A 20,793-nucleotide genomic window follows, 5' to 3' on the forward strand; every position below is an offset into this window, starting at 1 on the left:
TTATTTATTTATTTGAAAGAGAGAGACACAGCGAGAGAGGGAACACAAGTAGGGGGAGCGGGAGAGGGAGAAGCAGGCTTCCCGTGGAGCAGGGAGCCCGATGCGGGGCTCGATCCCAGGACCCCGGGATCATGACCTGAGCTGAAGGCAGACGCTTAACGACTGAGCCACCCAGGCGCCCCTGACTTCTTCATTCTTTAGTGAAGGTCTGTGTAGGGTTTTCAGTGAGAATATCTACGAACTGAGTTGATGGTTGGTTTCAAAACACTAAGTCTTTTGCAAATACAACATTCTGTAATCTTTATTGCTATGAGATCCAAATTCCCAGAAATGAAAACTAAACTTTTGGGGTGGTTGCTCTGCTTCCCTCTTCTGCCCAGCCTCCCACTTCAGTCTGTACCCGATGATCGTCACGGCTTCATGGACCGAACGAGCGTCCGTGCTTTCCCTGCTGATGAAGTTGAACTTGCTGCGACAGCTTTTTGAAGGTGCAGAGACCGGAGGAGGTAACGACTTTCACATGTACACATCTCCCTCTCTTCCCACACACGTGAACCACGTGGAACATTTAATCAGGTGCTGAAAAAGAGATGTATTAAAGGACAACAGGATTTTGTTTCACAGTGGGGCAAAATACAAGAGTGTTTCCCAAGTAAATGAAGGGGAAAGCATTTGGCAAATCCAGTATTTTCTGATTTTTATTTAAGACTCACTTTTGTATTCTACTTGGCTCTGCCCTAACCTATTGAAGCCAAAAACAATTAGAACACAAAGAAGGTTTTGAAAATATTTGAGCTTAATTCACAGAGTTAAAGGTAAAGGGACATTATGGACTCAGAAGCCAAGCTATGAGTAAGGAGTAAAATACAGACCATAAAATGATTCCCTTGAAATTTCCTACTGCAACAACTACCATAAAAATTCCAAGGTTCATAAGGCCAAATGCAAGACTCAACACCTAACTAAAAGGCACCCTATTAAACACATCATAATTTTTTTTAAAGATTTTATTTATTTATTTGACAGAGAGATAGAGAGAGCACAAGTAGGCAGAGAGGAAGGCAGAGGAAGAGGGAGAAGCAGACTCTCCACTGAGCAGGGAGCCCGACGCGGGGCTCGATCCCAGGAGCCTGGGATCATGACCTGAGCCGGAGGCAGCCGCTTAACCGACCGAGCCACCCAGGTGCCCCAAACACATCATAATTTTTATTTTCACAATGTTGAGGTCGGCCTTGAAAGTTTAGAATATTCTAAGATTAATTCATCTGAAAAATACTTAATGGAACGTTCATCCAATCTGACAAATTTCTGTATTGTCCCTATAAGCATCAACTGAAGATCTTCCCACCTGATAATGGCACAGGACAGCACGAAGCCACATGGCCACTATCGGAGACAGCAGGGTGGCCGTCCAAGAAATAGCAGAGGAGGAGCTTATAATCTAGTAAATGGAGAGTACGCTGTTCCCTTTAAAGGAGCTGTTCTTTACGCCCCCGGGGATTACAGGATGACAAATCTGAGACATTAACAGAGGGTGTCTCTAGGGCAGAGATTGCTTTGGCAAACACCCTGAATTTACACACCAGAGTTACCCACAGAAGTTGTCTAGGCAGTTGTCTTCAAGACTTGATTTAATAATGCACCCTTCTCTCAACCGTTTTTGGATTCTCGCCTCCTTTACAACCGTCCTCATATTTGAAATCTTTTACACTGGGTTTTAAATGTTTATTTTATTTTACTGGAGTACAGTTGATACACAATGTTATATCAGTTTCAAGTACAATGTAGTGATTCTACAATCCCATACATTCCTCTGTGCTCACCACGCTAAGTGTAGTCACCATCTGTCACCATACAACGTTATCACAATATTATTGATTATATTCCCCATTCTGTACTTTTCATTCCCATGACTTGGCTTTACGATACAACCAATAATCATTCTGAGCAAAGAAAGGCTGGTAGGTATGGTAAATTAATGGAACAGCTAATTCAATTTGCCATATAAAATGTTTTCTAGAAATAACACTTGAGAGCAATCACAGGCAAGTTCCCAAAATCATGATCTCTGAACAAGTTCATAAGCTCAGCCCAGGCAAATACCTATCAGAACTGGGAAACAGTCCGAGCCACCAGTCTGAGAACTGCCAGTGCTGAACAAGAAATTTTTACAAATCCATGAAAACTTTACTCTGAAAACCTAATTTTCTAAAATGTATTAACTTATTTAATGACCAGATGGAGATTTGCTATTGTATTCGGGAGATACGGGGAGGCCTGCATGTCTTCTCCACACTCTGAAAGAAATATATTGTAGACGTACGCTTTTAATCTTACAAAGATAATTTTCGGTTAACAAGTACACCTGCTAAATTCATGAGCTATCAGTGCGATGGACTTTGATCATTTTACTGAAGCCATGACGCACTTCCAATAGTAAAGTATCTGCGCTCTCTCCCTTGTCATTTGTCTGCAGCTGTCTGCTCCTCCCCACCCCCCCCCCCCGAAGGCTTCCCATCCCCTGCTTCCCCTCCCACCCCCCACCCCCCCCGGAAGTCTTCCCATCCCCTGCTTCCCCTCTCCAGTCAGCTGCCACCCCATCCATCTCCACTTTACAGAAAGCAAGCTTCTCTTCCTGCATGCCTGAGGAGAGGGCTGTACCAGTCTCTCCCAAATGCCAAACACCTCATTTCTCCCGTCACGTGTCTGGCTTTGCACTGAAACCTCAGGCCTGGTCTTTATGTGGGTCTCCCACTTGTCAGCTATGGACTGTTAACACATCATTCCAACAGTTACTTAGGGGCCCCCAGCTTCTCTGGGTCTGATGCCTCTCAGGTGCTCTGCCTAGCAGTGAAAGTTGTTTGGGTAGGACACAAAAAAGGCTTGTTTTATGCCTTTTCCAGTTAACATCATTGGTCAGGTCCACACCCAAGCAAGTGAGCAGATTAACCCTTGCAATCCTCGGATTTGAAGAAGATGCAGTAAACGCCTCTTTGTGGGATTACGTGGTGGGTCTCAAATCTCTGCTGAGGGTATCTGCATGTTCTACAGAATCTCCTCTGAAGGATCGCCTCTAGAACAACTGATCCAAAAACAGAATGTCTTCCTATTTTCAGAATGTAACACAATTCCTGGTGCTCCGTTGTAATCAATATGTGCTCTCTGAACTGAACAGTTTTAATTAATTAAAGATAGATAGGTGCAAGGGCAGACAGATGCATGGATCGATCTATCAATGAAGACCTGACTGGGTGTAGTTTGGGCTTTGCCACTGGCCAGGAAACTCTGGTTTTAATTCATTTTCCTCATTTGCTGTTGGGACTTGACATATGATTCTGCATTTTATATGCAAATTACTTTTTAAACTCACTTAACTTTTTAAAAAGATTTTATTTATTCATTTGAGAGAGAGAGAGAGAGAGAGAGAGAATGAGAGCATGAGCAAAGCTGCAGAAAGAGGCAGAGGGAGAGGGAAAAGCAGACTCCCTGATGAGCAGGATCCTCGGATCATGACCTGAGCTGAAGGCAGATGCTTAACTGACTGAGCCACCCAGGTGCCCCTAAACTCACTTAATTTTATTGAAAGCCTAATTTTTTTTTTTAACCACAAAAAATTTCTTAGCTTGAGTTTAACTCAGGATTAGTGAGGTCATTAAAAATTTATTCACTCCAGACCTAGAGGTCAACTCAACTTCCTATAGTCAACATGTTTTACAATTTTAATTGAACAAAGAAAAAATTTTCTGAGGCAAATATCTAACAAACATCTGGCCGGTTATAAACACATTCTAGACTCCAGGTTACAAGTCAATGATCTTTGGAACAACTATAAAATACCTTCCAAAATTATAAAGAAGGTCTCTGTAGTTTTAGTCAGACTTTCAACTTTGTGATGATGAAATTCAGAATAAAGATAGATTTATCTTTAATTAACCAAAGAGGTAAAAGATCTGTATTCTGAAAACTAAAAAACATTGATGAAAGAAACTGAAGATGACACGAAGAAACGGAAAAATGGAAAGGCATTCCATGCTCATAGAATGGAAGAAATATTGTTAATATGTCCATAATACCCAGAGCAATCTACACATTTAATGCAATCCCTATCAAAATACCACACAGTATTTTTCACAGAACTAGAACAAACAATCCTAAAATTTGTAGGGAAGCACAAGAAGACCCCAAGTAGCCAAGGCTATTTTGAAAAAGAAAAACAAAACTAGAGGTATTACAGTTCCAGACTTCAAGTTCTATTACAAACCTATAGGAATCAGAACAGTATGGTACCGACACAAAAACAGACACATCTATCAATGGAACAGAATAAAAAGCTCAGAGATAAACCCACAACTATATGGTCAATTAATCTTCAACAAAGCAGGAAGGAATATCCAGTGGGAAAAGAAGAATCTCTTCAACAAACAGTGTTGGGAAAACTGGACAGCCACATGCAAAAGAATGAAACTGGACCACTTTCTTAACACCATACACAAAAATAAACTCAAAATGGATTAAGGATCTAAATGTGAGACCTGAAACATAAAAATCCTACAAGAGAGCACAGGCAGTAATTTCTTTGACATTAGTCGCAGAAACATCTTTCTAGATATGTCTCCTGAGGCAAGAGAAACAAAAGCAAAAATAAACTACTGGGACTCCATCAAAATAAAAGGCTTCTGCACAGCGAAGGAAAAAAGCAACAAAACTAAAAGATAACCTACTAAATGTAAGCAGATATTTGCAGAGGACATATCCAATAAAGAGTTTGTATCCAAAATATATCAAGAACTTATACAACTGAACACCAAAAAACAAATAACGCAATCAAAAATGGGCAGAAGACATGAACGGACATTTCTCCAAAGAAGACATACAGATGGCCAACAGGCAGATCAAAATACACTCATTATCACCTATCATCAGGGAAATGCAAATCAAAACTACAATGAGATACCACCTCACACCTGTCAGAATGGCTAAAATCAATAACACAGGAAAAAAACAGGTGTTGGCGAGGATGTGGAGAAAGGCGAACCCTCTCACACTGTTGGTGGGAATGCAAACTGGTACAACCACTCTGGAAAACAGTATGGAGGTTCCTCAAAAAGTGAAAAAATAGAACTATGCTACGATCCAGTAATCGCACTACCGGGTATTTGCACAAAGAATATGAAACCACTAACTCGAAGGGGGCATATACACCCCTATGTTTATTGCAGCATCATTGCCCATACCTAAACTAGGTACGCAGCTGAAATGTTCATCAACTGATGAATGGATAAAGAAGATGTGGTATATACCTACAACGGAATATTACTCGGCCATCAGAAAAAATGAAATCTTGCCATTTGCAACAACACGGATGGAACTCGAGGGTATAATGCTAAGTGAAATAAGTCAGAGAGAGACAAATCCCATGTGATCTCACTCATATGTGGAATTTAAGAAACAAAACAGAGGAGGGAGAAAGAAACCAACTAAGGGAACAGATTCTTACATAGAGAGAACAAAGTGGTGGTGACCAGAGGGGAGGTGGGGAGGTGGGGGGTGGGGGGGTGGGGGGGTGGAGGGGGTGGGTGAAATAGATGAAGGGGATAGAGAGAGTGTACTTATCTGGATGAGCACCGAGTAATATACAGACGTGCTGAATCACTGTATGGTACACCTGAAACTAATATAACACTATATTAACTACAGTAGAATTAAAATTTCTTTTGGAAAAAGATTTTACTTATTGACCTGAGAGAGAGAGAGCGAGCGAGCACGTATGAGCAGGGGGAGGGGCAGAGGGAGAGGGAGAAGCAGACTCTGCACCGAGCAGGGAGCCTCACGTAGGGCTCGATCCCAGGACCCTGGGACCAAGACCTGAGCCGAAGGCAGACGCCTCACAACTGAGCCACCCAGGTGCCCCTAAAATTTCTCTACAAAGGGAAATGCCATGTGGTAGATGATGAATATTAAGAAGTTCTACGGACTACGAGCGCTGTGGGCCCAGAGGACTAGGAGGCACGTGCGCAACGGCAGCGAAGATGGCTCCAGGGGTATTCGCAGAAACCATTCGAAGGAGGGCCAAAACAGCGGGAGGGCATGACACAACCCAGTCCACCTCGCCTGGCAGTAGACGTGACCATCTAGAAGCAACACCCCCCGAAATGTCACCTGTGGGCTCTTCCAATACTGCCCCACTCCACCATCACCCTCCCTGGTACCGTCCTGATTCTCACTGATAAGAGGCTTCGTGAGGCCGTCCCAGCTCCAAGAATGTGCTGAGGAACTGGAAGTGTGGGAGTCCTGCTCACCCGCACATTCACCAACGGCCAGATTTATCCAAAGACATGTCCCGCCATGCCCCAGACTGAGTAGTTCCCTAAATGAAAATCATTACCTTCCCCCAGGTGGTGTCTTTCTCCTCCTCTTTTCCTAACCATTCAGATGAAAGTCTCAGACACCTGTCTCCCTTTTCCTAAAACCTCCCCTGCAATTGGCAAACAGGCTCTCACGTGCTTTCCTTAATACACACCATCAACTTGCTTTGCTCCAGTGCTCTTGTAATGTTAGCTCCGGATCTGAAAAATCTCCTTCCTGGATGGTGCCAGTCGGGTCCTAAGTCCCCCATCTCTCCCTACACACGACACGGTCTTTCCTTGCTGCCTGTAATATCCGTACCCAGTTCAAATAGCTCCTGCGAAGACAGAGTTCAAAGACCGCTGCCGGGAATCTTCCCTGAGCATCTTCTCAAGCACCCTGGAGAAGTGACCTCTCCATTCTCTGCAACCCCTGGAGGTCAGAGGCCCCATCTAGCACATCTCCAAGTACCCAGAGCCTCCTGCAGTGTCAGACCCTTAGCAGCGCTCAAGGGAGGTCTCAATACATAATGGACACAAAACCTGGAATCGTTGCGAGTCAAATGAGGAGGCGTACACGTGCTCTTCAGATCCTTTAGTAAGACCCAACTAAATACACAGCACTTTAAATATAAGACCAAATGAACAGAACTACCCAAAATACACGAACGGGTGTTCCCAAGAAAGTTGCAATATTATCTGACATAATTCATACGCTAAGACAGACCAATAACTTCACGCTGTTAATCCTGGGAGCTGTAGATACAGAACCACTTCTAATTGTACTAACAACAACTATTCCACAGCTATGAGATATTTTCAAGCAAGTATTTTAGTTATTGTAAACAAGAACAAGATTTACAAACCCAATTAAAAGTTGTATTGCCTTTGAATAACTTTACAAAAACCTTTTGAATTAAAGCTTCATCCTGTGCAGTTAAATTTAAAACCCTAGACACTTATAGGAGAAAATGATCCTACACAATATTCAAATTCCCTCCCCCAGACTGCTTTTCTAAAAATAAGAAAATGTGTACCAAGGAAGCTAACAGGGTTTCTGGTAGGCACAATCTTGTTGGCAACAGTTCTGGGATTTAACTGTGTTTTGAAATGTGGCTTAAAATACATCTTGCATAACCTGTCCATGGTCATAAACAAAAACAACTATTATTAACACAACAAAAAATTGCAGTGTTCCTGACTTCTAAGCACAAACACGCATTCATTCAAAAAAAAAAAATAGTTCCTACATGCGCCCCTAAGTCAGGCAACATTTAGGGACAAAGGAGGTGCGATGTAAGGGAAGTGCACGGGAATTGGTGCTGGAGAACAAGAGTTCTAGGACTAATTCGGGCGACTGACTGTCTGATTTAACTCTTCTGCACTGTATTTTATTCATGTGCAAAACTGTAATGCCCTATAACGCCCTGCGGTTGTTTGGAAGAATCAAAGGAGATGCTACGGCATATTTAATAAAATGCAGAACTACGTAAGGTATTATGTAATGTATGAGTGCTTCTAGCTCTGCACGGTCTGCCACCGGAATCTCAGACATCTTCAAATATTAACCAGGACACTCCCACGAGAGCCGCTGAGTTGCTCAGTACCAAAGGACAAAGTCACATGCAACTGACAGAGGTTTTATACTGATTTGGGTTCTAAATGTCCAAAGGGAAAAATTCTAGATGCCTTGACATCATCAAGACCAATTCATGGCATCCGTTTGAACAAGAACAGCAGACAAAGCTGCTGAAGTGTACAGTTTAGGTAAGGATCCCCACTGCCTGGGGACAGATTAGAAATTACTTCTTGGTGCACTGTGGGAACCAGCCATTTCTTAATGTGGTGCCATATAAATCAGCACAAACCCATGGATTTTAACAACCGTGCTAAGATCTAAATGTGGATCTACTTCTAACCAACTTTTTTTCCCCCTTAAATTCAGGTGTCTGTGTTTATCTTAAAAATTCCTGAGTTCCTGTAGTTAGCAACAATGGCATAAATATTCTGGAAAACAGTACAGCCCAGAAACTGTGGGTAAAACACTGCCCAAAAGCACACAATGTCTTTGCAATTAAGTAGAAACAATGAAGAGATAATGTCCCTTTAGGTAACAAAAGAAGTCATAAGCTGCATTTCTGGAATCATGCATCTATAAGCAAAGCACTGGTATGACTTACAAAGGCATCATGAGAGTATTTTAAAAAGTATTTTTTTAAAGGGGAAGAAAATAGTCCTAGGACAGATATCCACTGCATAATATACATTCCAAAACACCTAAATAAAATAAACACAGCTAAGGGTCAATCCAGGGGCTAGTTCTACCACTTAAGTGGATAATAATTAGGCTGTGTGTGTTGCAGAAACATCTGTGGTATGGGGGAGAGGGAGGGGTTTGTGTTACAGAAACATCTGTGGTACAGGGGAGAGGGACGTGTGCGTGTTGCAGAACCATCTGTGATGCAGGGGAGAGGGATGGGGTGTGTGTTGCACAAACATCTGTGGTGCAGGGGAGAGGAATGGGGTGTGTGTTGCTGAAACATCTGTGGTGCAGGGGGGAGGGACGGGGTGTGCATTGCAGAAATATCTGTGGTGCGGGGGAGAGGGATGGGGTGTGTGTTGCAGAAACATTTCTGGTGCAGGGGAGATGGATGCGGTGTGTGTTGCAGGAACATCTGTGGTGCAGGGGAGAGAGATAGGGTGTGTGTTGCAGGAACATCTGTGGTGCAGGGGAGAGGGACGGGGTGTGTGTTGCCAAAATATTTCTGATGCAGGGGAGAGGGATGGGGTGTGCGGTGCAGAAACATCTGTGGTACAGAGGAGAGGCATGGGTGTGTGTTGGAGAAGCATCTGTGGTACAGACAGAGGGACAGGGTTGTGTTGCAGAAACATCTGTGGTGCAGGGGAGAGGAACGGCGTGTGCGTTGCAGAAATATCTGTGGTGCAGGGGAGAGGAATGGGGTGTGTGTTGCTGAAACATCTGTGGTGCAGGGGGGAGGGACGGGGTGTGCATTGCAGAAATATCTGTGATGCAGGGGAGAGGGACGGGGTGTGTTTTGCAGAAACATTTGTGGTGCAGGGGTGAGGGACGGGGTGTTGTGTTGCAATAACATCTATGGTACAGGGTAGAGGGATGGGGTGTTTGTTGCAGAAACACTTCTGGTACAGGGGAGAGGTTCGGGGTGTGTGTTGCATAAATATCTGTGTTACAGGGGAGAGGGAGGGGTTTGTGTTACAGAAACGTCTGTGGTGCAGGGTAGAGGGATGGGGTGTGCATTGCAGAAACATTTCTGGTGCAGGGGAGAGGGATGGGGTGTGCATTGCAGAAACATCTGTGGTGCAGGGAAGAGGGATGGGGTGTTTGTTGCAGAAACATCTCTGGTACAGGGGAGAGGCTCGGGGTGTGTGTTGCAGAAACATCTGTGTTACAGGGGAGACGGACAGGGTGCGGGTTACACAAACATCTCTGGTACAGGGGAGAGGGATGGGGTGTGTGTTGCACAAACATCTGTGGTGCAGGGGAGAGGAATGGGGTGTGTGTTGCTGAAACATCTGTGGTGCAGGGGAGAGGGACGGGGTGTGTGTTGCAGAAATATTTCTGGTGCAGGGGAGAGGGATGGGGTGTGCGGTGCAGAAACGTCTGTGGTGCAGAGGGGAGGCATGGGTGTGTGTTGGAGAAACATCTATGGCACAGACAGGGACGGAGTGTGCGTTGCAGAAACATCTGTGGTGCAGGGGAGAGGGACGGGGTGTGCGTTGCAGGAACATGTGGTGCAGGCGGGAGGGACGGGGTGTGTGGCTGTCAGGTGCCAACACTCATCTCTTCAATGATCAGAATGGCAGCCATCACCTCGTTCAGCACTGATGGGACAATGAACAGAACCCTAGGTCAGCCTGCTACGCAGAGTGTGTGTTTGCAGGGAATGCCGGACCCCCCCGGGCAGCAAGAGTCCTGCCCCCTGAGGGCTGTAGGGCGCAAGAGCAGCAGAAATCAGAGCAGGACAAGGTGAGAACTGGCGTGTTCTTGCGGGGACTTCCGTGAGGTGCTGAAGCTGCTCATCACAAGGTCGCCAGCCGTCTGAAGGCGGTGCTGTACCGCTGCAGGACACCCCAGGGGGTGTGGGCGTCCGTCTTCACCCACAGGAAAACAAGGAAAAGGCTGATGGCCTGTGAAGGGATTCACTTCACGGAGTTTGTGACACACAGCACCATCCGATGCGGAGAAGACAAGTACAGACCAACAAGCCAGAGGGAAAACCTAAAGCGCTGCCTCAAAAAGAGGCAGTGTAGGAAAGAATGGATTTAGTGAGAAACCGGCATCACGTAAGCAATGATACAAACAGATCATGACCCACTAAAGAAAACAGGAATCTGAGTGCATGTTAAGATAAACGAGGAAGCGGAGACAGGAGAACACTCTTGCTTCCGGTACGAAGTCGGCTGAGCTCCGCAGAAGGAACGGTACGGTCAGCATGGGGCTGCATGAGGAAACCGGGCGCTGCAGGTCTCACGAGGAACAGAACACTGGCACAGCGTCAACGTACCTCTGCCCAAAACACCAGTGACCGTGGAGAAGCCGGCCGGACTCCTCCTTCACCGAGCGAGCAAGCCTGAACATCTCAAGCCATGACACAAACCGACCGGCAGAGAAGACGCAAGAAGAACAGAGTCACCTCTGTGACAGTCCTGTGAACACACACGACCTAAGCACAGTCACAAGGAAACACGAGACAAACTCCACACGGGGCCCGCGACCCAAATAACGGGCACATAACCTCCCAAACCAGCCGGGTCCAGAACGTTCGAGAAAGGCTGAAGGACTGCTTCAGAGTGAAAGAGTCCAAAAGCACAGGCACACTAAAGGCTTTGTGTCATTCTGCACAGAATCCTCTTGCCATAAAGACCATTAGGAGCCCTGACAAAGCTGAATGGGTTCTGTGGCTCTTATGTGTAGAAAACACGAATCGCGTTAGTACTTGGGTTCAAATGCCTTAGGAAAAAATAAAAGTTGCCGGAATATTACGCAACCATGCTTAAGTTTAGGATGATTTCAAAATAAAAATCAACAAGTATTATATGTGCATTAAATTTCTTTCAAAAGGGAAATAGGAAGGGGTACCTGGCTGCCTCAGCTGGAAGAGCATGTGACTTGCGATCTCTGGTCATGAGTTTGTGCCCCACGATGGGTGTGGAGATTACTAAAAAATAAATAAATACCACACCGTCTTTGGGGTGATCCGTGGTGGACGTTTTGAGGGCAGCTGTCCTGCGGCTTGCGTGCCCCGGACCGCCTCCCGTGGAAGCCTGAGCCGGCTGTGTAGGCCCAGGGCTGGCTGTGACACAGCGTCGGAAAAGAACATCAACGAACGAAAGATAACAAATTCTTTCTCCCTTTGTCTCATAACCATGTCCACCAACGAGAATGCTGATTCACCAGCTGCTCGCCTTAACAGATTCAAGAACAAGGGGAAAGACAGTACAGAAATGAGGCGGCGCCGAACAGAAGTTCATGTGGAGCTAAGGAAAGCTAAGAAGGATTGACCAGATGCTGAAAAGGAGAGACGTAAGCTCGTTTCCCGATGATGCTACCTCTCCACCCCAGGAAAACCCCAACAACCAGGGCACTGTAAATTGGTCTGTTGATGACACTGTCAAAGGCATAAACAGCAACAATTTGGAAAGCCAGCTCCAGGCTACTCAAGCTGCTAGGAAACTGCTTTCTAGGGAAAAACAGCCCCCCATAGACAACATAATCCGGGCTGGTTTGATTCCAAAATCTGTGTCCTTCTTGGGCAGAACGGATTGTAGTCCCATTCAGTTTGAATCTGCTTGGGCTCTCACTAACATTGCTTCTGGGACGTCAGCGCAGACCAAGGCTGCGGTAGATGGAGGTGCGATCCCAGCATTCATGTCTCTGTTGGCATCTTCCCATGCCCACGTCAGTGAACGAGCTGTATGGGCTCTAGGAAACATTGCAGGTGATGGTTCAGTTTTTCGAGACTTGGTTATCAAGTATGGTGCAGCTGACCCACTATCGGCTCTCCTTGCAGTTCCTGAGATGTCATCTTTAGCATGTGGTTACTTACGCCACCTTACGTGGACACGTTCAAACCTCTGTCGCAGCGAGAATCCTGCACCCCCATTAGATGCTGTTGAGCAGATTCTTCCTACCTTAGTTCGTCTCCTGCATCATGATGATCCAGAAGTACTGGCAGATACCTGCTGGGCCATTTCCTACCTTACTGATGGTCCAAATGAACGGATGGAAATGGTTGTGAAAACAGGAGTTGTGCCCCAGCTTGTGAAGCTTCTAGGAGCTACTGAATTGCCCATTGTGACTCCGGCACTAAGAGCCATAGGAAATACCGTTACTGGGACAGATGAACGGACTCGGGTTGTAATAGATGCAGGAGCACTTGCTGTTTTTCCCAGCCTCCTAACAAACCCCGAAACTAATATTCAGAAGGAAGCTACGTGGACAATGTCAAACATTACAGCTGGTCACCAGGACCAGATAAAATACAGCAAGTTGTGAATCATGGATTAGTCCCATTCCTCGCTGGTGTGCTCTCTAAGGCAGACTTTAAGACACAAAAGGAAGCTGTCTGGGCTGTGACCAACTATACAAGTGGTGGGACAGTTGAACAGATTGTATACCTCGTTCCTTGTGGCGTAAGAGAACCATTGATGAACCTCTTAACTGCAAAAGACGCCAAAATTATTCTGGTTATTCTGGATGCCATTTCAAACATCTTTCAGGCTGCTGAGAAACTCGGTGAAACTGAGAAACTTAGTATAATGATTGAAGAATGTGGAGGTTTGGACAAAAATTGAAGCTCTACAAAACCATGAAAATGAGTCTGTGTACAAAGCTTCATTAAACTTGACTGAGAAGTATTTCTCTGTAGAGGAAGAGGAAGATCAGAATGTTGTGCCAGAAACTACCTCTGAAGGCTGTACGTTCCAAGTTCAGGATGGCACTCCCGGGACTTTTAACTTTTAGATGGTACAGCTGAGGCAGAAAGTTGTTTGTTGTGTACTCTGTTTGGTGGAAGTTTGTCTTACAGTTTCTCTACTAAGAACTCTTCTTAAATGTGTTTTGTTATTGTAGCACTTTTTACAACAAAACTCTACTTGACCAGTTCCAAACTGTACAACCTGTATGAAGCTCCTCCTCAGTGGGTTTCTTATTTCTATGTAGAATCTCCTCTCTTGCAGTGTCCTGTAAATCAAGATTAAATTCCACTCTTTTCTTTAAAATAAATAAATAAATAAATCTTGCAAAGGAAATTAGAAAACCTTTACTTCCGCAGAACAAAAATACTTATTATTCAGAGACACTGGATGTGTTAAAGAGTATGAATAAGGAAATAGTGTCTTGGAGAAAAAGGACCCTTTATTTTTTACTTTAATTTTTAAAAAGCCAAGAACAGATCGCTATATTGCAGGTGCAATTATCTTCTTTAAAAATATTTTTCAGAGCTAGATTGAAGTTAAATCATATGGTATTTGTCTTTCTCTGACTTATTTTGCTTAGCATAATACTCTCTAGTTCCATCCATGTCATTGCGAATGGCAAGATTTCATTCATTTTTATGGCTAATATTCCATTGTGTATATTGGATACTAACCCTTCATTGGACATATCATTTGCAAATATCTTCTCCCATTCTGTAGGCTGCCTTTTAGTTCTATCGCTTGTTTCCTTTGCTGTGCAGAAGCTTTTTATTTTTACAAAATCCCAACAGTTTATTTTTGCTTTTATTTCCCTCACTTCAGGAGACATATCTAGGCATACCTAAAAAAAGGTTGTTACAGCTGATGTCAGAGAGATTAGTGTCTGTTCTCTCTTCTAGGATTTTTATGGTTTCAGGTCTCACATTTAGGTCTTTAATCCATTTTGAGTTTATGTTTGTACATGGTGAAAGAAAGTGGTCCAGTTTCATTCTTCTGTATGTGGCTGTCCGGTTTTCCCAACACTGTTTGTTGAAGAGACTGTCTTTTTCCCATTGTTTATTCGTTCCTCCTAAGCTGATTTTTTAAATTGATGTGTGTATTTGAAACACATACTATTCAAATCCAAGTAGTTTAACATTAATGATTGCTGCACACCTTGGCTTGACCACAAAAACCAGAGGCACATTAACTCTGAGGGCTTACTCAGGCGGAATTCAAACAGGCCAGATGGCTATCTTGCAGCAACACCAGCACGGATTTTTCACCAAGCAGTAAAAGTTATGTTGGCGTGACTGGTCTATCCATAGCTTCTATATCTTGTTCTGATATAATACGCCAAGTCTCCCACGCTAAGGGATTAAGTGACCAGCCTTGGTACGAGGAGGACATTAATCCAGCTTGGTGGTTCTCCAACAGTGCTGACTTTGTCGCCCAGGGGACATGAGGCAATGTCTGGAGACATGTAAGGTCGTCACAACGGGGGGCTGGGTGCTACAGGCATCTAGTGGGTAGAGGCCAGGGATGCTGCTCAGCATCCTACAATGCACAGGACAGTTCCACAGCAAAGAGTTATCCAGCTCTCAATGTCAATCATGCAGAAGCTAAGAACCACTGATCTAGCTTCTTGTGCAAACCACCCCCCTGGAAGGAAGGACCTTAGTGAGGTTTGGTTCCACTGGGATATACCCACAAAGTGACTGCATCAGAAGTAGATTTAAGGGGCACCTGGGAGGCTCAGTCGGTTAAGCATCTGCCTTCGGCTCAGGTCATGATCCCGGGGTCCTGGGATCGAGCCCCCACATCGGGCTCCCTGCTCGGCGGGAAGCCTGCTTCTCCCTCTCCCTCTGCCTGCTGCTCTGCCTACTTGTGCTCTCTTTCTCTGTCAAATAAAAAAATAAAATCTTAAAAAAAAAAAAAAGAAGTAGATTTAAAAGTGACCCAAAGAGGGAGAGGAAATGATTTTGTAGAATCAGAATACTGCAGAGGATTTCTAAAAGGGTATTATTTGGGGTAATACTTTCAAAAATCACATTTTTATCATCACTGAAAATTAATTTTCTAGGGTGCTCACAGTAATCAGCAATGCGATTTGGGGGCTTTGAGTGCAAAAGAGGCCAGATCCACACAACCTTCAATGTACCAACAGAGTGATGCAGGCCGCATGGGAGGTAAAACACAATTTTGTCAAGTTGTTAAAATTTCACAAGTTTCATGAAGTCCTGAGGAGCAGCTACTCTGGAGGGAGAAGCAGAGAGAAAAATCTGAAAAGACGACGCAGTGTGATTAGGCAGGAGGCGCTGATGGGCATTTTCCAAAGGGCTGTGGAGGTGTACCGTGTGAGAGCAAATCGCAAGGACGAGATGCTGCTGCGCTCCCATCTGCAGGGGGGAAACGAAGATTTCTGGGTACATCATACTTTCTCGGTTGCTGACACTATTACAAGGTGGTTCCTGTTTGACAGTTTTTAAGAAAAGCAGATGTGCTGCAAATCCTGATTTAGGTTTGGGCAATAACTAAAATGAATTCATTATTTGTCAATAAACAGAATTTTGTTATAATGCATTAATTTTCCCACTTTCAGTAGATCCCAGCTCTGTTTACTTGATCCAAAATAATGAATTCTGCTGCCTTTATTTGATTTCTGTCTTAAATTGTGTATGAAATAAGAGGCTGTTAATGCCTAGCTACTTTTAAAATTCACTTATTTCCTGTAATCGTATCATCTCTGCATTAAATGTCATAACCTGCACATCAAAATTCAAGTCTCTAACTTGGAGATATTGTTCCCTGAAACAAATTAGATCTCAGATGTTCAGATGAATGATTTATTGTATTTGAGACCATGGAGAACCACAGGGGTTAAACCCAGCCAAGGATCTTAGGGGGAAGAACCACACTTAAACTACAGACACTGGCATATAAAAATTCCAAACCTGAGGACCCAGTGCAGGTTCAAGGACCAGAGACACAAGACCTGGTTGAGAAGAGGGCGGAGGAAATGAAGTGGTGGAGAGAGGAAGAATCACCCAGGGAAACGGGACTTGAGCAAAACTGCACACCTGGGGGCGCCTGGCTGGCTCAGTCAGGAGAGCACGCAGACTCCGGATCTCAGGGTCGTTGAGTTGGGAGTCCCGTGTCGGGTGCAGAGATGACTTAAGGAAATAAAACTTAACTACATATCTGGGATTCACTTGAATGGGAAAGAACTTGCAAGACATGTGCAGAAGGTGGATGGCCAGAGGGAAGGTCCAACCAGGACTACACCTCACTGTGTGTTATGTGTGTCTGGTAAAGCGTCCACTCATTCATCCACTTACCACTCCTTTCATAGTTATTTATTGAAGCAACCCACGGCAGCGTTCTCACAAACGACAACAGCTGGGTTTAATCCCCGACACAGCTTTTTCCTACTTCGTACACACTGACAGCACTTACTATTCACTGATCGCTTCCGAGTGCTGGGGTCTGTGCTAATAACCACACGATGCAGCTATCACTGCGACTTATTCACAGACATAGAAACGAGGCTGAGAAAGAGACGCACCCAAAGTCACAGAGCCATTAGAGAATGCAGCCAGGCCTGCAGATGTGATCCTTGCAATTTCTAACTTCCCACTGAAATACTTTTCAGAAAAAGAAAGACTCACATGACCGCTGAAAGTGATGTGACCACTCTGTTCTGAAAACCGGCAAGAAGAATCACCACTCACAAGGAGAACGATGGACGTAAGAAAGAAAAAACAGTAAGTAGTTACACCTAAAGCCAACTCAAGCTTTGTGGCTACCATGGGTAAACTAACAATTTGGTCTATTTTCAAAATATATACTCTAAATATATCTGTGCACTATTTTTAAATGGAGTACAAAAATACGTTTAATACAAATAACGATAAGCATATTATTGTGTGTTACATATAATAAATATATTTCATGCATGCAACATAACATTCCATCGTACGTGGTAGAGTCATACGAGGCTAAATTAACCATTCATCCTCATTAAGGTTGAGTTTAGCCTCTATATATGCAGTTTATCACACTGTAGCATGAATTATTAACCTCCAGAATTCACATGATTAAAACAGACTGTTTCAGTAAACTATCAACTGCCTCAGAGTCTGATGGTCAGCCAGAAGTGTCTCTGTTTGATAGAAATGTTTCCTTTTTCACGGTGTCTCCAGTTGAAGACATTATATCTGCTTCATGAAGGCAACCAACTAATTACTGCGCCCCCGTCACTTAAGAAGTCATATGTAAAAACAGAAATTAACTAATTTAGTCCAATGGTGTTTTTTGCTTAGAGGCTGGTATGCTGGAGAGTTAGCTGGCTAGTCTTAATTCAGTTCTGGGCATGCCGGTATATGAGTCATAAATCAAAGTACCCTGCTGACCCTCGGTATTATCCATAGTTCACAGAGTCAACTTCACTTACACAGCCATGAAAAAAAAAAAATCTCAAGAATGTGATGAACATGTAGGAAGAATTACAAATTGTAACAAAAAATCACTGGGAAAAATATATGCTTGAAAATACCCATGCAATTTTTTTTTCTTTTCTTTTTTTTTTTTTTTAAGATTTATTTATTTATTTGAGAGAGAGAATGAGAGAGAGAGAGAGTACATGAGAGGGGGGAGGGTCAGAAGGAGAAGCAGGGTCCCTTACTGAGCAGGGAGCCCGATGTGGGACTCGATCCCGGGACTCCGGGATCATGACCTGAGCCGAAGGCAGTCGCTTAACCAACTGAGCCACCCAGGCGCCCGCAATTTTTTTTTTCAAGATTTCATTTTTTTACGTAATCTCTGCACCCAACATGGGGCTCCAACTCACAACCCTGAGATCAAGGGTCGCATGCTCTACTGACTAAGCCAGCCAGGGGCCCCAATACCCATGACATTTTTAACATTTATAATCTTTTGTTAGAACTTTAGTTAATACAATGTTCCTGAGTTGGAACTGGCAGTATATGTTAAAACATAACTCCATGGGGGGCAGTGGCTTATAACCCAGGACTACTCTAATCAAGAGAGAAATAAAGAGCAGTAACACTGGTTCAATATTCATAAATCAATCAACGTGAAACATCAAATAAGAGAAAGGATAAGAACTATATGATCATTTCAATAGACGCAGAAAAAGCACTTGACAAAGTACAACATCCGTTCATGATAAAAACCCTCAAGAAAGTAGGTTTAGAGGGAACATACCTCAACATAAAAGTCATCTATGAAAAACCCACAGTTCACATCATCCTAAATGGGGAAAAACTAAGAGATTTTCCTCTACAGTCAGGAACAAGAAAGGGATGGCCACTCTCACCACTGTTGTTCAACATAGTAGTGGAGGTCTTAGCCTCAGGAATCAGACGAAATAAAGAAATAAAAGGGATCCAAATTGGCAAGGAAGAAGTCAAGCTTTCACTATTTGCAGACGTCATGATAGTCTGTGCAGAAAACCGGAAAGACTCCACCAAAATAAATTGCTAGAACTCATATGGGAATTCAGTAAAATCGCATCTATACACCAGTAATGAAGCAGCAGGAAGAGAAATTAAGAAAATAATCCCATTTACAACTACATCCAAAATAAGAAGATACCCAGGAATCATCCTAACCAAAGAGGTGAAAGACCTGTCTTCTGAAAACTATAAAACACTGATGAAAGAAACTGAAGGAATGGAAAGACATTCCATGCTCATGGATTGGAAGAACAAATACTGTTAAAATGTCTATGCTACCTAGAGCAATCTACACATTTAATGCAATCCCTATCAAAATACCACCGGCATTTTTCACAGAGCTAGAACAAACAATTGTAAAATCTGTATGGAGCTATTAAAGGCCCCGAATAGCCAAAGCAATCTTGAAAAAGAAAAACAAAGCTGGCGGCATCACAAGTCTGGACTTCAAGTTCTATTCCAAAGCAGCAGTAATCAAAACAGTATGGTGCTGGCACAAAAACAGACACATAGATCAACAGAACAGAACAGCCAGAAATGAACCCATAATTTATGATCAACTGATCTTCAACAAAACAGGAAAGCAGATCCAATGGAAAAAAAGACAGTCTCTTCAACAGAGGGTGTTGGGGAAACTGAACAGCAACAAGCAGAATGAAACTGGACCACTTTTTTACACACAGAAATAAATTCAAAACAGATTAAGGATCTAAATATGAGACCTGAAACCATAAAAATCCTACAAGAGAGCACAGGCAGTAACCTCTTTGACATTGTCTGTAGCAACATTTTTCTAGATAGGTCTTCTGAGGCAAGGGAAACAAAAGCAAAAATAAACTACTGGAACTCCAAATAAAAATTTTCTGCACAGTGAAGGAAACCATCAAAAAACTAAAAGGTAACCTATTTATCACACTGTAGCATGATATGAGAAGATATTTGCAAATGACATGCCCAGTATATAGAAAGACCTTATAGAAGTCAACGCTCAAAAAACAAATAATCCAATTAATAAATGGGCAGAAGACATGAACAGACAATTCTCCAATGAAGACATCCAGATGACCAACAGACATGTAGAAAGATGTTCATCATCACTTCACCATCATGGAGATGCAAATCAAAACTACAGTGAGATATTACATATCTCCCCCCATATTACATATATGCCCCCTCTATACCCCCTCTATACTGTAATATTCCATCATGCCTTTTTACCTCTCCCCAAATGAAATCCATAGGTAGCATAATCTATCTACATATATTACTTTAAACATTACAGAAAACAATGCCCACTGCAATATAAAGCAGAAATAAGGAAAAAGTAATTTATAATAAGTTATCTTTTTAAATATGGAAATGACTGGGCACAATGATAACAGAGGGCAGAGTAAGGTTGCATATGCCTGCTCCCATTTTTTTTTTTAAGATTTTATTTATTTGACAGAAAGCGAGCACAAACAGGGGGAGTGGCAGCAGAGGCAGAGGGAGAAGCAGGCTCCCCACCAAGCAGGGAGCCCAGTGCAGGACTCGATTCCAGGACCCCGAGATCATGACCTGAGCCGAAGGCAGACGCTTCACTGACTGAGCCACCCGGACCTCCCTGCTTGCTCTCATTTATAAAGAACCTCAGACAGAAGAAAGACAACATAGTTTAGCTGGATGATAATGATACTTTTTGGAAATTCTGACATGTTAAAAACAGGGAAGTGGGGCACCTGGGTGGCTCAGATACAGGACTCTACCAACAACTCAGCGAGGGGCATTGTCAAAAGTAATGTGATTTTATCAAGCAGTGAACAACTCTTTGGGATATTCTCAACAAAACAAAGTAAACTATTTCTTCAATCTACCTACCGGTTGTAGTCCGAGAATACTCAGTATACATGAAAACCAAAGGGGCTCCTGCTGGCTTAGTTGGCAGAGCATGTGACTCGATCTCAGGGTTGTGGGTTCGAACCCCACACTGGGTACAGTGATTACTCAAAAATAAAATCTTAAAAAAAAAAAACAAACAGGAAGAGAATGCCTTGGAT

General features: G+C 43.5%; 1 long non-coding RNA gene and 1 pseudogene across 1 annotated transcript in view; one reads left to right on the forward strand and one right to left on the reverse strand.

The window, feature by feature from the left end:
* Nucleotides 1–274: 274 nt before the first annotated feature.
* The window catches only part of LOC114218121 (uncharacterized), a 74,419-nt gene continuing 53,900 nt past the window's right edge, over nucleotides 275–20,793 (reverse strand). The window contains exon 3 of the long non-coding RNA XR_003611124.1: nucleotides 275–579. This is a non-coding gene — a long non-coding RNA (uncharacterized LOC114218121). The remainder of the gene's footprint in view (nucleotides 580–20,793) is intronic.
* Nucleotides 11,751–13,347, forward strand: LOC114218120 (importin subunit alpha-1 pseudogene; annotated as a pseudogene).

The sequence above is a fragment of the Eumetopias jubatus genome, unplaced genomic scaffold (genome assembly GCF_037043125.1).
Source record: "Eumetopias jubatus isolate StellerSeaLion01/CBP00866 unplaced genomic scaffold, mEumJub1_p1.0 scaffold_11, whole genome shotgun sequence".
NCBI lineage: Eukaryota > Metazoa > Chordata > Mammalia > Carnivora > Otariidae > Eumetopias > Eumetopias jubatus.